This window comes from Theropithecus gelada, chromosome 3 (genome assembly GCF_003255815.1).
Source record: "Theropithecus gelada isolate Dixy chromosome 3, Tgel_1.0, whole genome shotgun sequence".
Lineage (NCBI taxonomy): Eukaryota > Metazoa > Chordata > Mammalia > Primates > Cercopithecidae > Theropithecus > Theropithecus gelada.
The window spans coordinates 60,341,305-60,359,590 of record NC_037670.1 but is presented as its reverse complement, the minus strand read 5'-3'; positions in this window follow the sequence as shown (position 1 = coordinate 60,359,590).

The following is an 18,286-nucleotide window of genomic DNA, read 5'->3' as shown; positions in this document are numbered from 1 at the left end:
TGATAATCCCAACAAGTCTGCCATATCTGGGTCTGTTTCTGATGCTTACCTGTCTCTTCCAACTGCTTTTGTCTTTTAGTATGCTTTGTAATTTTATGTTGCAAGCCAGAAGTGATATCCTGCGTAAAAGGAACTCAGTGAGGCGAACAGCCTGTTAGTGTGCGGTTATGTTTATCTGGTTTATTGCTTGCTGTAGCTGTAAGTATCAGGCTACAGTTTCCTGTGGTTTCTTTGTTTGTGTCTCCCCTATTGTCTTTGGGATTTCCCAATTTTTTTTTTTTTCTTAAAAAGGCCTGAGATGTGCAGTTCTCTAAGTTATATTCCCTTGTTACCCCATTATAATACACCTGTGCCTCTGAACTGCAGCATTTGCAACTGCTTCTCATTTCCCCAATCCCCTGCTAATTAAGAAGGAAAGGATGGAGGGAGTTAGAATTGGGTTTTTCCTTCCCCTCACATGGAGGACTTAGACCTGGATATTTTATTTCCCCCATGTGGAGGGCTACGAAGGGATGCAGCTGAATTTTCCCCTTTTCAGGTCAGTAAGGCTGTAGTAAAAACCCAGCAGCATAGGTTTTGCAGAAACCCCCAGTAGGTTTGACTCTTCCAGTTTCTGTGGAGGGCAGGCCTAGTTAAGAACAGAATGCTCTGGTTCTACTTCAAAATGGCTACTTTTGGAAAACTGGAAGCAAGAGAGGATTTTTCTTTGGTCTTTCTTATGAGAATCCTAGAGGTAAACCTCACAAAAATGTGAGGGCCCTCATGGAATTCTTAACTCTCAGACTTATCCACCATGAATAGCTATCAAATTTTCAACGGTTATTTAGGTTTTCCTACCACATTACTAGTGATGTAGGAGTTAAAAAGAAATTACTTAGGCAGTTAGTGAGGGTACAGGAGTCCTCGGTAAAGTTTTCCTTTTAATAAAAAGCAGTCCTCAAATCATTTCTTTTCTAACAAAAAGCAGCCTGAAAAATCAAGCTGCAAGCACAGATAAGCAAGCTGGAGGCTTGCACAGGTGAATGCTGGCTGCTGTGCCAGGAGCCAGGTATATCTAACATGGAGGTTTTCTCTTCCCTTTTCTTTGGTGCCATGTGTCGTGGCATCAGCCAGGTGGAGACATCATCTGCATAACGTAAGATTAGTGTAGGATGGCTAGCCTCTTCACCCGCTATGTAAATGGCATACATGGTCCAACCAATCCCCTGGGCCTTATGTAAATCAGACACTGCCTCCTAAAGTCCCTCTGCAAAACCAACTGCATCCTGCCATGAAAAGGGGAGATCTGACTGGAACTCCCCTCCCTCTACATTGGGGAGCTTTTCTCTTCCTCCTTTCACCTATTAAAACTTCCGCTCTTAAACCCCTACCTTATGCATCCGTGTCTTAGTTTTCCTTAGAGAGACAACAGACCTTGGGTATTTCCCCAGACAAATGACACGGCTTCACTAGTTCCTGCAGAACTTTCTGCTCCAGTAAATTGTGGTTCTCTGTACCTTCCTGTGTGTCTGTCCAGTTTGGGGAGTACCAGCTTTCTCTGTAACTTCAATTATCTGATGGATCTGAAAAAGTCATTGATTTCTATTTTGTTATGCTTTTTTCCTGTCCTGTGGGAACAGAAATGATAACTTTCAAGTTCCTCACATGCTGAACCAGGAATTGGAGGTCCCCCATATGTTCTTTATTATTTCTTACCCTCCAATATTGATAGTACCTAGCATGGCAGAGTGGTGAAGTAAGCACATGTCAACAACAGGTTAACTCATCAAAGGAAGTAGAGCTAGGGAGTGGCTTGTACTCAACAACAGATACAATAAGGCATGTTCACACTCAATACCCAACTTTGTCACAACCACCATGTATTTAACTAAGGCTAGTATTTTTCTATATTTTATTTGTGAAAAGCTGAGTTAAGTAAATGCAAATAAAAACCAGAAGCGTAAGATTCCCAAGATACCCTCTGGGCTCTTGCTTTTCATGCCTTGTATTAATCATGTTTTATTTTTTTATTTTTATTTTTTTTAATTATACTTTGACATCTAAGGGGCTTTGGGATCTGGGGTGAAACTGCCTGTTTCAGCATGAGCTAATTCCTAGAGATAGTAATCAACTTATCTTAGTGTACATCTTTCATATGCAAACCAACCAACCCTGAACCCATATCCTTCATCCTCCTCCTTTATCCACCTCTCATACACCAAGCAGATATTCCATCTGTCCTAAGTCACTCCAGAGCCAGGTGCCAGATAACTAGGCACTACCTCCGTCACCCAGGACTTGCCAAATTCCAAGCTTGTTCAGTTGCTCACTGTGCCTCATGGATTCCATTCCATAAAACCACATGCTTACATCCATGCTTCTCCCAGTTTCCTCTGCCCCTGGCCAAGGCTGGTACTTCCTTGTGTGGTCCTGCATGGATTACCATGGTGTGTCCTCTCCTCTTGGAAACTATTGGTAATCAATTCTTCTTTTAATGGCTTTGATCCCTTTCTGTCTGTCACCTTACTGCTCCTGATTAAAACAAGACTCTGGTACATTTTGAAACATGCCTTTTTGTCACCGCCCAATGGGTTCACCTTGCCCACTGCTTAGACATAGCTGATTTATCAAGACAGGGGAATTGCAATGGAGAAAGAGTAATTTACACACAACCAGCTATACAGGAAACCAGAGTTTTATTATTATTCAAATCAATCTGTCTGAGCATTAGGGGATAAGAGGTTTAAAAGATATAATTTGGAAGGTAGGGACTTAGGAAGTGGGGAGGACTGATTGGTCAGGTTGGAGATGGACTCACAGGTGGGGTAGAAATGAGGTTTTTTTTGCTATTTTCTGCTTCTAGGTGGAATCACAGAACTGGTTGAGCCAGATTATGGGTTTGGGTGCAGGGTCTGCAAAATGTCTCAAGCATTGGTCTTAGCTTTTGTAATGGTGATATTAGCCCCAAGAGCAATTTGAGAAGGTTCAGACTCTTGTAGCCAGAGGCTGCAGGACCCCTAAACTGTAATTTATAAACTTGTAGCCAATTTGTTACTTCTGCAAAGGCAAACTGCTCCCCAGGCAAGAAAGGGGTCTTTTTGGGAAAGGGCTGTTATCAATTTTGTTTCAGAGTCAAACCATAAATTCCTTCCCAAGGTTAGTTTGGCCTACACCCAGGAATGAACAAGGACAACGTAAAGGTTAGAAGCAAGATGGAGTCAGTTAGGTCTGATCTCTTTACTGTCATAATTTCCTCAGTCACAATTTTTGCAAAGGTGGTTTCATTTTCATTGGTATAAAATGTCAAGACCTACAAAACTTAACTTTTCCATACACAGTGAGAAAAATACAATCTGAAGTGGTCCTTGTTTAAGAAACTTTGGCCTTCTTTAGGTGGGAGGTGTTCTGTTTCATTCATTTTTAATGGCTAAGCTTAGTTAATGATTACTTCGTAAAATAACATTTGCAGAAAACTAGCCCTTTCAATGTTTATCCACTTGACAGATATTAAATAATGAATTGCTTAACTATTTAATTAAGCAAGTATCTATTTATTGCTATTTACTATTGAAGTGGCATCGTTGTCTGGGGTAAATATCCAAGGCTTACTGTCTCACGCCACGGAAATCGAGTATGCTAATGCAAGAAGTGAGTTTAGGAGTGGAGGTTTAATAGGCAAAAGACAGAGAAAGGAGAACAGCTCTGTCTTGTGAGAAAGAGGGCTTCTGAATGGGACTTCCAGCCCACAGCAGAATGCACCGGATTTTATAGACAGGCTTGAGGAGGTGGTGTTGATTTACCTAGGGTACATAGATTGGTTGGAGCAGGCGTGACGTTTACATAGCCCACAAACAAGCTGGTCACACCACCCTAATCTTATTATGCAAATGGGGTCTTTGCCTGGCCGGTGCCATGTTGCCTGCTCCCTACTGTACACTGACTGGCAAAGAGAAGGGAAGATGGAGCCAACATGTTGAACATGCCTAGTCCCAGGTAGCCTTTTCCTATTGGCACAGCTGCTGGCATTCACCTTTGCAAGTTTCCAGCTTGCTTGTCTATGTCTGCAGCTCGATTTTACAGGCTGCTCTTTGTTAGAAAAGAAAATGATTTGGGGGCTGCTGTTCATTAAAAGGAAAACCTTACTGAGGACTTCCTTACCCTCACTATCTGCCTAATTTCTTCTTAACTCCTATATCACTATGCTTGAGGTACTCTGTTAGGCACTGAGTAGTGAACAAAACAGATTCTGCCCTCATTCATGCTTCATTATTTTTGCTGTGATGTGGGCGAACTTCTCAGCTTTACTGTGATTTCTCTAATGTACTAGAATGTGCACAGTGTATAAAAGTTAAAAATGGTTTGCATTTCTTTGTATAATGAAGGAAGGCCTCCAAATGAAATATCTAATGAGATTTTTTTTTTTTATATGGCTAGGAAAATTTTAAGGATTGCATTCTGTCAGGAAGGAAAATAATATGATAATTTTTAATTTAGAAAATAATCAAATAAAAAATTTTATAAAATGACCAAGTGTCGCAGGGATAATTATAGCAATTATTACACCATGCTAAAGGTATTTACTTAGAAATATAATGGAATTGTTATTTCTGCCATCTCACAGATGCTGATTTCAACAACTCCTGGGGTTCTAGTTCCAGAAAGGAGAAAGCTTTCTATCTGTTTTCTTTTTTCTTTACTTGCAGCCACATGAACTCATTCTTATGACCTCCTCTATTTACTTCCACTTTGTATTAACTTCTTTCTTACCTTTTATATCTTTATACCTAAAAAATAGGTTTTTTATTCGAAGGTTAGATATTTTTATTGCTTCCACATTATTAGTGCCATATTTACAAATGTGTAGTTGCTCAATTTGAACAAATTCGAATAATTACAGTGAAGACTTATAGGATTTTAGAAACTATGCAATTATATTCCTTCATTAAAGACAAGAAATTGAAGCCATGTGACTGCTCAGTGTTAAGTGTTCTATGAACAAAACACACATTGACACAGTGTCATACACACACTCACACACATACACATACGCATATAGTCACATACAGTTATGGAATTTTAATGCTACTTATTTTGAATACAGTTTGAATCTTAAGTAAAGTGAGTTATATATTCAGTAATTTAAATGTAATTTTTTTTTTTTTTTTCTTTTTTTCTTTTTTTTTTTTTTTGAGACGGAGTCTCGCTCTGTCACCCGGGCTGGAGTGCAGTGGTATGATGTTGGCTTACTGCAACCTCCGCCCCCTGCCCCCCAGTAGGGTTCAAGCGATTCTCTTGCCTCAGCCTCTCGAATAGCTGGGACTACAGGCATGCCTCACTGCGCCAGGATAATTTTTGGATTTTTAGTAGAGACGGGGTTTCACCATGTTGGCCAAGATGGTCTCGATCTCTTGACCTCATGATCCACCCGCCTCTGCCTCCCAAAGTGCTGGAATTACAGGCGTGAGCCACTGCATCCGGCCTAAATGTAATTTAATATGTATATTTATTAAACTAAGATATATTGATAAAATATTGGATTTCTGTTACAGCAACCTGGATTATGCATGAAGCTGGATTTACCTCCCACAATTGATATAAGTTTAAATATCCTCACAGATAATTAAAAGTGCCTAGGCTAGGGCAAATCATGAAATAAAATGAGAATAGTCATAAATACATCATGTGCTATATTACTTTATAACTGTAATGTCATCCTTCTTCATAGAACCCAACTGTAATACTTTCAAGTCTATGAGATGCGATACCAGTAGTTTTAGCATTGTGAAAGGTCAGAGAACAGCGTGGAAGTATTGTCTTTATGAATCATACATGTAAGAAAGACAGCAGTTGTTTGTCACTTTGAGACCCCAGCTCAGCGGACAGGAGTCTTAAAGGATTCAAGGACAGGTTCTGAAAGGATTACTGAGGTTGCCTTCTGATTGGGAGATCATTTTTTGGGGGGATGAACCCTGGTCTACTCTTGCTTCTCTAGTTCTTTCCTTTCAATACAGATCTGTGTTCCATAATATTTTGAGTAAAATAAAATGACAGAAATCACTAGTGTCATATAGTTACTATTTTTCTGCTGTTAAAATATGCACCTAGGAAAGAATATTGTGCTGACATTTTTACCAGTCAGACTTAAAGAGAAGGAATGATTTAAAAGATATGCTTTGAAACTTTATATATCTTAGATTAGTTAGTTAGGTAGTTGTTGCTATTATCCTAATATCACAGATTGGAAAGTGAGACACAGGAGTTGAAGTAATTTGCCAAAGGCTACATAGTAAGTAGGTGGCAGAGCTGAGACTGGAGGCCAGACTGCCCTGTTTCAGAGCCCGGGCATCAGACACTACAGAGCCTCCGATGAGCTGACACAATAAGAGATGTTATTGAAAGCAATAACTCAATTGTTCAGATGAAAACTTGACTAGAACATTATGGAGAAAAAGTCAACAGTAACTGACATTTTTAAACAATGATTCTCACAGGAAATTCTCCTCTACTTAAGTGTTTTGTTTTCAAAGCACAAGATTTGACTTTCAGATTATGTTCAAGGTCTGAGCTGACAGGATCTTTGGCTTAGCAGGAAGAATTTCAGAAAAGAAATGTTCCAGTAACAAGGCTTGAAAACAGAACGTGGAGCTAGGAGGGCCCATCGATTCTGAGAAAGCCTGGGAAGCTCAGAACCAGTGATACTGGATTGATTGTCAATGTGAAAAGAGGGAACCACAGCCTACCATTCTACAGATTAACCATGATTCCTTCTAATCAGATGCTATCAACATTTCAAGTCCTCATTCGGCAAAACGTAGCAGTAGACTATAGGATAGCTTTCAAACCATTAACTAATAACTTTCTTGTTAATTATCTCATCCACTGTTAATACGTGGACCAAAGGGCATGTCTTTTCCTCAAGTTAAATACTGTGATTTGCATTTGACACACTTAGAAAAATTATTTATATTGTATATAAATATATATCCATAAATACATATTATATATAAATAAAATGTATTATATATAAACACATATGACATAAATATAAATGATAAATATAAAATATATATACATTTTAAATATATATACATTTTAAATATATATACACATATATTGTGTTTGCATATATATGTGTGTGTGTGTGCCTGTGTGTGTGTGTGTGTGTGTGTGTGTGTGTGTGTGTATATACGGACAGGGTCTTGCTATCTTGCCTAGGCTGTTCTCTAATTCCCAGCTTCAAGCAATCCTCCTGCTTCAGCCTCCCAAAGCATTGGGATTACAGGTGTGAGCCACCATACCTGGCCCCGACACACAAATTTTCTGATCCAAAAGAGAAGCAGAGAGTAATTTGAGATGCTTCCCAATGATAATAAACAGGAAGAGAAAATGCAAATAAGAAGAAATGCTAGTTAGATATTTCCACAAACACAGTTTAGTTAAGTCATTATCTTTTAGAAGAATGTTTATTTTGGCAACTAGAATTGAGGTCTCAACTCTCGTTTGCCTGAGCCCAGAACGGAAACGGATGTTGCTGAGGCAGATCCCTTTCTGTGGAGCCTGCTGACAAAGCTTCCATTAAACATAGACAACTACATGAGAACAGGCCCCTGCCAACACTACAGGAAACTGAAAGTAGACATACTTTCTAGTCCCAAGGTACACAAGCTTCGTTGTAAAGTTCCAAAGACTACATATTTTAAGGTTTTAGAATTAAGTGGCTACTATTGCAACTACTCAAATTTGATATTGTATTAGGAAGGCTGTCATAGATAACAGGTAAACAAATTGACATTGTTATATTAAAAATAGAACTGCAATTACACACAAAAAGATACAGGCTGTGTTTGGTTCACAGGCCATAGTTTACTGACCTCTTTTTACTTGTAAATTCAAAGGGAAATCCAAAGACTAAAACATATTTAAGGAAAAGAAATACTGTGAAAGGAAATGACCAAGATGAACAAACAATGCAATTCAGCCAAATGAAAGAAAAATACAAAAAATAAGTAAAATTGTTAAAATCTCAGGTCATCCTCTCAGAAGGAAGGGACTATGTTAAAAAAAAAAAAAAAGAAAAGAAATGAAAATAAGAAAGGTATATTGTAAATTAAATGCTCCATGTAAACTTAAAAGAAAACAACAGATAGATTCAATATTAAAATGGAAATGACTTAAATTCAACTAAAATGGAAAGAAAAAAATGTATGGACCAAAAAAAAAAAAAAAAGAAAATTTAAGGGGCATAAGAAACAGACATAGAAAGAGCAGAATGTCTTTACTTCCAGAAACACAGAATAGAAAACTTAGAAAAGAAAATAATAAATGCAATAAACAAAATTTCTCAGTATCGACAGCAAGCAAGCCTTTATACTAATGTAACCCATAAGATGCTAAACAAAATAACGCATACATATGCAGGTTCTGATGACACAACAGAACTCCAAATACAGAAATGCAAGTCCTCAAGGTGTCCAGAGAAGGAGAGAGCGACACAAGTAGAGACACCAACAACACATTTTTCTTCAAAAAGTATACAAAATAGAAAGACTTCAGTCTATGGATGCCCCATCAAGTCCCCAGTTCGACATCTTCAACAGTTTTTAGTTGTTCTCTATCCTCCCAAATTAGGTCTGTTCCTGGACCTGCCATCACAGCTAATGGTGACTCTGTGTTTCCTGAATGTGCAGCCCTGACAATTCACCAGCATTTTCTTCCTCCCTCATCTTCTTCTCCCATGACTCCGGCTTTTCCCTGATTTTCCACTTCCAACCAGTGACCACCAGTAAAGCATATGTAGAAGGATGAAAAGAATACTTCTGAGTCATACTTGAGGAAAAACAGATGCTGGGCTACACACAGTTTCCCCCCGTTTTTTCCCCTTTTTAACTCAAATAGTAACTGAGGTAAGAACTAATAACCATGTAGGGATGTAGGAAGATGCCATATACTGAAAGGAGGGTTCTGGGAAGGGCAGGACTGTGTGGATTAAGTGAAGACACATTGAATGAGCCATCTGATTCCACTCTGTGTGGAGTCCTTGACTCCATAAATTCACCTGCAAGTATTTTATTAATAAACTGAGAAACAGTGAGGGCTGATGACAGCTTCAGGCAGACCCAGGTCATGGGCCTAGGCTGCCTTGAAAAACCTACGTTGGTTTTTTACATCTTGGTTCCTTACATCTATTTGAGCAATGTCTCAGTATTCTTCCCCACGTTGCACTGTTAAGTACCAGATTTCCTAGTTTAGATCCTCTTCGTTAGTCTTTGCCATCTGTATTAGTAATTGCTATGGTTTGAATATTTGTGTCCCTGCCCCAAATTCCTATGTGGAGATTCTAACCACCAAGAGAATGATATTAGAAAATGGGGCTGTTGAAGGGTTATTAGATCATAAGGGCAAAGTCTTCTTCCATTGGAATAATGCCCTGATGAGAGAGACAACGTACTAAAAACAATTATGCCATTCAAGTCCTGAAAAATACATGATCATGTAAGAATTAAGTACAAATATTTTAGTGTCTGTCAAATCTCACTACATATTGTATTCACATCTACTCTCTTCTCCTGTAATGCTCCTAGCCATACCCAAAGCCAAATTCAATTTTTCAAATAAGTGACTATTCCTTGTTTAAATCTGGCATAAGTGTCTCACTGATACCTTTGGAAAGTACACTGACACTAGTCGGCCTTGCTAATTAACGAAGGGCACTGACTTCTTCTAGGGATTTTCTGATGCACTGTAAGAATTCATTATGGTGTTTTGACATGTCATAACATCCTCCAGAAAACTAGGACATAAATGAACTTTCCTTCTGCTCCTTACATTGTTCTAGCTTATGTAATTTGATTTGCTTTTTGTTTTGAAACCTCATTGCATTAGTCTGTTTTCATGCTGCTGATAAAGGCATAACTGAGACTGGGAAGAAAAAGAGGTTTACATTCACAGTTCCACGTGGCTGGAGAGGCCTCAGAATCATGGTGGGAGGTGAAAGGCACTTCTTACCTGGCAGCAGCAAGAGAAGAAATGAGGAAGATGCAAACGCGGAACCCCCTGACAAAACCATCAGATCTCGAGAGACTTATTCACTTCCATGAGAAGGGTATGGGGAAAACCACCCACATGATTCAAATTATCTCCCACCAGTCCCTCCCTCAACACATGGGAATTATGAGAATCCAATTCAAGATGAGATTTGGGTGGGGACACAGAGCCGAACCATATCAATTATAGTACATATTTTTTTCCTCTTTACAGAAAGGTCAGCTATAGTAGATCTGCTACAGTGGCTATTTTCTCTAATTCCAAATTTCTTACATTTTCTAAGGATTTGAAAATACATAATTCGGCTTACAATGATAAAATTTAATGATATTGAAGCTTTTAGAATTTGCTCCCACAGTATCCATTAATGGATTCCAAGTAAAGACAAGGTAAATCGACTCCTACTGAACTTAAATATTTCCTGATTTCCACAGTGTTCTGGAGAGTTAAGAATGTCAGAACACTGACGACCACATACCTGACCTCTTAATGTTGTAGTGGTTTAGGTAATGCTCGTAGAACAAATGTTTATGTGATATTTACTCAGTGCCAGGTAACTCTCAAAGGACATTACATGCATTATTAACTAGTTTACTCTTTACCATAACCCTATGTGGTAAGTTCTATTGCTATCCTCATTTTACAGATCAGGAAACTATGACTTTGAGAGGCAATAAAATCTTTACTGAGGTCACTTGGCTAAAAATTGACAGAAACAAAATATTTGCATTAAGGCTTCTAACCACTTTGCTATAACAGCCCTCATGTCTAAAATGTAAATTGCCTAAGGTAGACAGATTTTATTCACTGTTTTGATTTCCTCATGATTTTCCTCATGAACCTCAGCCTCTAATGTATAAAAACAAATATTTGCTTTGCAGTATGTTCAAGCATCTAATCACATGTTTGGTGGGACACTGGAGCATAGCATCCTTTGATAATTTATTTTACATACTTGTATTCTGTTTCGTTACTTTACACAGGCATGGCTATTCTATGATAATGTGGAACTATTTGATCCAAATCTTATAGAATACTTTTGTGCTCAAACCTCTGTAAATAGGCCTGCAGTGGCCTTGTCTGCTTTGTGAAGCGTTGCCTGTGTCCTCAGAATCTGTTTGAAGAGCTTCCATGTCAACTTCAGGGCCTCACATGCGATATCCCTGGATTCTGATCCCAGGGACCAACGGAGGCTGTAGTGGGGCTTAGTGCCACAACAGAGGTAACCCTTCATCATGTGCCACTCAAGATCACAGAAATCACAACATCTCTAATGCCACAGCAAAAGTAAGGCCAAATAAGGAAGAGAGTATCACTCTCTCCTTCCTGATGTTTCTCTTGTAAACTCTAAGGCCACATGGGGTATGTAAGGAAGATGATTCCAATTATATTTCCTCTAAACTGGACTGCATATTTGAGAATAAAATGAGCTGATTTTTTAAATTACAGTGGAGCAACAGAGATAAACTGCCCATTTCCCAGGTGTACAAACTGATGTATATATGGTCACACTAGAAATAGAAAAATCAACAAATATATAAACATAATTCCCACAAGCTCTGACTCATTATCTCATGTCTGACCAACGATTGTGCCTTAGTTCATAGACGAATCTTTAGCTTGCAAGTTTGGCAGATGAAGCTTGAAAAACCTTTAAACACATGGGTGTACGTGCACGCGCGTGCACACACACACACACCCTTCAAGAAGTTTTAGCCTCTTTGTCTCCAATTTGCATAAAGTAGGCCTATTTTCTAATAGTTAATTTGTCACTTATTATTAAGGATGTTAATTTCCACATCTTTTCCAGCGATAGTTTGGAAGTGTAATCCCATTGTGTATCTTTAATATATTTTCAACATAATACATCTGCTAGATTCCAAATTACATTTCAGTGAGTAGTTCTCGTCTTGTATTCAACCTCCATTTAATGTTTGCACTCAAATGGAACAACTTGGTAAGCAGTTCTGTCAAGATTTAGTAACTTAATCTGGATTCCTGTTAAACTGCTCTTCATAACTAAACACTTGGGTAGACTCTGGCTGAGACCTCATTGCTGGAAGCTAAATATATACTGATTAGGAGAGAAGCAACCCTGGGGCATGTTACTGAACAAATGCATCATCATTTTTATGCAGACATTTATACTTTAAAAAAGATCACAATTTAATAAGTAACAGACGCAAGAAGAAGATAAATGATAGAAGTTATTGGAGAGCGAAGGACTTGCTAAAGATAGGGCAAGATCTCAGATTAATGAAAGAAAAAATTAAAACTGTTCCAAACATGTTGTCTGGCCACTAAATGTAAATATCATGTGGCCTGACTGATACACAGATGAAACAGCATTTTAAAACTATGAATAGGAACCACTTACTTTTCCACACTGAACAACATTTTATCTCTTTGAATAGTAAACTAAGTCTTTGTCGACAACAGCCAGATGTGGTCATTGAAAGCTAAATACCGTGTTGTACTGCATGTCTAGTGAAGTGGAATGGATGAGAGGAGACAAAAATTCCATTTTCTGACCAAGCCAAATAATTCTGCCATTATCGCATTACAATTAGCCCTTCATAATTAGAAGGAATCGAGTGGCTTGGGGTTTTAATCAGAATTGGTAATGGAAAAATGGAAATGGTTTTAAATTATGCCCTATGAGACACACTTACAGGAAATGGTGAGGATGTAAGTAAACAGGAAGCAAATATTGATAAGTGCAGTCATTTGGGGGTGGTTGGGAAAATCACATGAGACTTTTTGTCTGTGGCTTTGAGGTCTCATCTGGAGCACATTGGAAAAAGAGAATTAAATGGATTTGATCTCAATATAAGTTTTCAGCGTTAGAACTGCTCAAATGAGGAATATTTCGTTCATTATTACCACACATATTTAAGTAAGTCTGATGACTACCAGATGAGCCCATCGTGGTGAAGACTGAAATATCTGATGGGTGGTTGATTACATAGCCACCTGATCTTTCTATTGTAATGAAATTCTCTATCTTCCCCTTCCTCATAATCAAATAGAGATAGGGAATGCAGGAGGAATTTAGCGTACTTCAACAAAATTATTCAATAATAAGCATTTTATTATGTAAATGAATAATTTAGATCCCGTTTCTCAAAAAAAAAATCGGTTGAAGAAACAATTCAGTGACATTGTTCAGTTGTCATATGGTTTTAGTTTCTGAGGTGAGAAGTTGGCTGTTCAACTCCACAGAGGGTTGAATGAAAGAAAACTGAGCTGCAATAAAGAAGGAATAATTTAAAGTATATGTATTAAAAGTTTCTTACTTTAAGTGGGTATACAATGTTGAACCTTCTGCCCTGAAAATTTTAATAAAGAATAATAACAACCCATTTGGTTACATATAACTGTGTTATCAGAATGTTGTAACACATTAAGTCCATGATATCTTTGTAATGAAGTTATATCTAGTTACATGTATTCAAAATACAAAGAATGCCAATGTAAATGGAAAAAGCAACTCAATTCTCAAGGTTTGGAGAATTATTAGTATGTCTACTGAACATTGTCTACTACTTTGCCACAGAAGAATTGGTTCTAAAACATGTCCTTGGCACAATCTCCAGCCAGGGAGTGGGCACCAGTTTGGCTTCAAGGTGTGGCCTCTCTCCCTGTACAATATTTTAAACATAGTGTTCAATGAATACTAAGATAAGCACAGGATTTGCATCACGTGAGCTTAAATTTTCCACTATATGATCTTGAAAACAAATATCTGTTAGTTTTTTTTTTTTTCCCCAGAAATTTAGTTTCCTAGCAGATAAAATGTAGCAGATAAAAATCTTCCTAAAAGATTTCCAGAGTGAGGCTGTATTGCATATTTGTTGTTTGAACACAGTGAGAACCCTGGTAAATGTGACGTTGCCTGAGGCTCTGCCTTCTTGGGGACTTCAAGAAGCACTCCAGGAAGAGTGTGACAGGGCATCTTGGAACAGGGGAGAGGAGAGGCTGAGCCCTTCCTCTCACACAGATGAGGTGTCTGCCTACCCTTGAGCAACTGGGCTAGGCACACAGCACCCACAGGCTTTGAGAGCTTCTAAAGTGTGTTCTACCGAAATATTTAGATGAGATTATGAGGTATTCAAAAAGGTTTTTAAAAGCAAAATAAGTTTGGGAGATTGCATTATGTAAAGTTTGCTTAGAGCTTTCACATGCTAAGGTGCAATGTTTAGAGCTTCTGAAAGTACCAGTGCACATGATGAAACTGATGAATAGTGGTCACATCCCTATGGCTAAGTATTTGGGGACCAAAATCATTTCTCACAATCTATCCTTCCTGGTGCCATAAAGGTTCAATATATAGGGTCATGGTTGAGCACTTGGTGACAGTTGAATAAAAATATCTAACACTTCTTGTATCTGGAGCCAGGGTGCCAGGTAGGCCTGAAAAGCATTTGTTTAAAAACTAATGTTCTTGGATGCCTGGAACATGAGTTTGATTTTATCAACTTTAAAAATGGAAAAGAAAAAGAGTAACTAGGTTGAGTACAATGAGTCCTTTTAAAAATATATCTTTTTAATTTTTGTTCAAAATCATTATTGCTTTTATTACAAAATAAAACAAAAAAAGAAAAGCACACAAACAAATCTATATTTTATGGAATTAATGTAATGTCAAGACACATTTTAAGAAAAGATTAGCTGGGTAATCCAGAAACAGATACAACTCTTTTGTTTTTGTTTTATAAATTATTGTTCCATTTTTTTAGTGTTATATTTCTTTTCTTTCTGAAACAAGATCTAAAGCATTGCTTCTGCTTTCTAATCATTTTTTGTTGTTGTTGTGATATTTATCAGTATAGAGTCTTCCTTTTTTCAGCCTTCACTCTCTGTCTTCTGGTTAAATGCTGATGTCCACTCAGAGATCTGATGGGGTCCCGGTAGCTAAACGTGGCGGTGAAGAAAGCAGCAACCATGCTAGGGCTCAGAAGAAGATAAATGTGGGAAAGTTTGTAACTTCCTAGAGATTTGGAGGGCTCAGAAGACAGGAAGATGTGGGAAAGTTTGAAACTTCCTAGAGACTTGTTGAATAGCTTTGCTCAAAATGCTGATAGTGATATGGACAATAAAGTCCAAGGTTGAGGTGATCTCAGATCGAGATGAGGAAGTTGTTGAGAATTGAGTTAAAGGTCACTCTTGCAATGCAAAGAGACTGGTGGCATTTTGCCCCTACCCTAGAGGTCTGTGGAACTTTGAGCTTGAGAGAGATGATTTATTGTATCTGTTGGAAGAAATTTCTAAGTAAAGAGTTCGAGAGGAAGCAGAGCATAAAAGTTTGAAATATTTGCAACCTGGTGATGTAGTAGAAGAGAAAAATCCATTTTATGGGGAGAAATGCAAGCCACCAGCAGGAATTTGCTTAAGTAATGAGTAGCCAAATGCTAATTGTCAATACAATGGGGAAAAAGTCTCCGTGATATCAGAGACCTTCATGGCAGCCCCTCCCATCACAGACCTAGAGGCCTAGAAGGAAAAAATAGTTTCTTGGGTCAGGTCCAGGATCCCCCTGTTGTGTGCAGGCTCAGGACTTAGTGTCCTGGGTCCCCGCCACTCCAGCTATGGCAAAAAAGGGACCAAGATGTAGCTCAGACTATTGTTTTAGAAGGTGCAAGTCCCAAGACTTGGCAACTTCCACAAGGTGTTGAGCTTGTGACTGCAGAGAGGTCAAGGATTAAGGTTTGGAACCTCCACCTAGATTTCAGAGGATGTATGGAAATGCCTGTATATCCAGGCAGAGATATGCTGCAGGGGCGCAGACCTCACGGAGGTGTTAGTCCAGTTCAGAAGGGAAATGTGGACTGTGAGCTCCCACACAGAGTCTCCCACCATCAGCTTCCACTGTGTGCCTGGAAAAGTTGCAGACAATGACAGCCCCTGAAAGTAGCCAGAAGAGAGGCTGTACCCTGCAAAGCCACAGGGGTGGAGCTGCCCAATTTCGTGGGAACCTACTACTTGCATCAACGTGACCTGTATATGAGCCATGGAGTCAAAGGTGATCATTTTGGAGCCTTAAGATTTGACTGCCCTCCTGGATTTTGAACTCATGGGGCCTGTAGCCTCTTTGTTTTGGCCAATCTCTCCCATTTGGAATGAGTGCATTTACCCAATGCTTGTACCCCCATTGTATCAAGGAAGTAACTAACTTGCTTTTTATTTTACAGGCTGATAGATGGAAGAGACTTGCTTTGTCTCAGATGAGACTTTGGATTGTGAACTTTTAGGTTAGTGCTGAAATGACCTAAGACTTTGGGGGGCTGTTGAGAAGGCATGATTGGTTTTGAAGTGTGAGGCTATGAGATTTGGGAGGGGGCCAGGGGCAGAATAACATCATTTGGCTGTGTCCCCACCCAAATCTCATCTTGAATTTTAGCTCTCATAATCTCCCCATGTCATGGGAAGGACCTGGTGGGAGCTGGTTGAATCATAGAGGCAGGTTTTTCCCATGCTTTTCGCATCACAGTGAATAAGTTTCATGAGATCTGATGGTTTTATAAAGGGGATTTCCCTTGTACACACTCTCTTTGCCTGCTGCCATGTAAGACATGCCTTTGCTCCTCCTTCATCTTCCACTATAATTGTAAGGCCTCCAGCCACATAGAACTGTGAGCCCATCAAACCTCTTTCCTTTATAAATTATCCAGTCTTGGGAATGTTTTTATTAGCAGCATGAGAATGGACTAATGCATGCAGTAATCAAAGACTTCACAGAAAGTTTTTAAATGGAGGAAGAGAAAATTATCTCTGGATCTGATTCAGAACCATATGTATGGCTAACAATCTAGTGAAATGGAATGCATTGTAGAAAAACTATAAATCCAAGTAGAATCATGGAAGCAAATGCAATTGTTCTGGAAAACAAGATCCTGCTGTACGTATTTTGAAGGGTCTAAATCATCATTGGAGAATTAGGAATTTCTTCATAGAAATTTTAATTAAAAAAGAAAAGAAAAATTGCATACATATATGCAAGAAAAACAACTTGATATTTATAAAGCAAGCAGGTATTAGTTCTAAACTAAATGCCAGGGTTCAGATAATTTAGATATAAGAATAAGATGATCTGAGAATATTATATTGGGTAGGTTGTTTGTTACACATGGAGAAAATAGACAAAGGCTTTCAGATGTGGAAAACCATATTACAGTCATATACCTAAAATAAAACAGGAAGAGAAGGAAAAACATAGGTAAGAAAGAAGGGGGAGAGTTCGGCTTTTCAACATATGAAAAAATTAAAAGCAATAAATATGCAAAATATTAAAATGCCAGAAAAAATTGATGGTGTACTTGAAATGCTGGATTAACCTCTGAGACTTTTAACATTCATAACAACTTTCAAAAAAGACCTGAAGAGATTCATCATGTCAGTAAGCTCCACCTGACTAAATTACTTACCCTAATGTGGTCAAAGGGTTGATGTTTTATTTTATAATTAATAGAAAATTATAGTTAATTTCTCATTATGGTTGAAAACCATAATAGGACATAAAAATACTCTCGGAAGATATTTCTTTTCATACAGGAGATGATGACTTATTCAAAAGCCTAAACCATGAAAATTATAATTATGATAGTAAAATAACTCAAGAAAAAAATATAAGAACCAAATGTAACCACAGGCTCAACAGATTCATGCTTAAGTAATAGGACTATGTTTATTTTTATTTTCAATTCAACATATCTTTAATGACTACATTTTTTCTACTTCAATTTAAACTGTTTAATAAGAAAAATTACTTTTTATGAAAATATTAGCATTATTTAAACCACTGTTATTTTTAACAGAGTGTCACAGTATTTGTCTGCTATGAAAAAGGAACAAAATCATCCGAAGTGAGAACCAGTAGGAAAAAAAAATCCTGCAATTTTATTTAAGAAAACATTAAAAGATTAAAAAAAAGTTTTAATGTAAACGATGAAATGAGCACAGCTGGTTTCCAAGGTAAACAGGCAGAGAAATTGTCTTCGTCCATTTGGGCCCCTATAACAGAAAACCATAGATTGGGTGACTTCAACAACAAACATTTATTCTCAAGGTTGTGGAGGCTGGGAAGTCCCAGATGAAGGCACCGGCATATCCTTTGTCTGGAGAGGGCCCACTTCCTGTTTCATAGACTGCTGTTTTCCTGCTGTGTCTCCATTTGGCAGAAGAGTCAAGGGCATTCTCTCTCATCTCTTCTTATAAGAACGCTACTCCCATCAGAAAGGCTCCACTCTCATGACCTAATTACCTC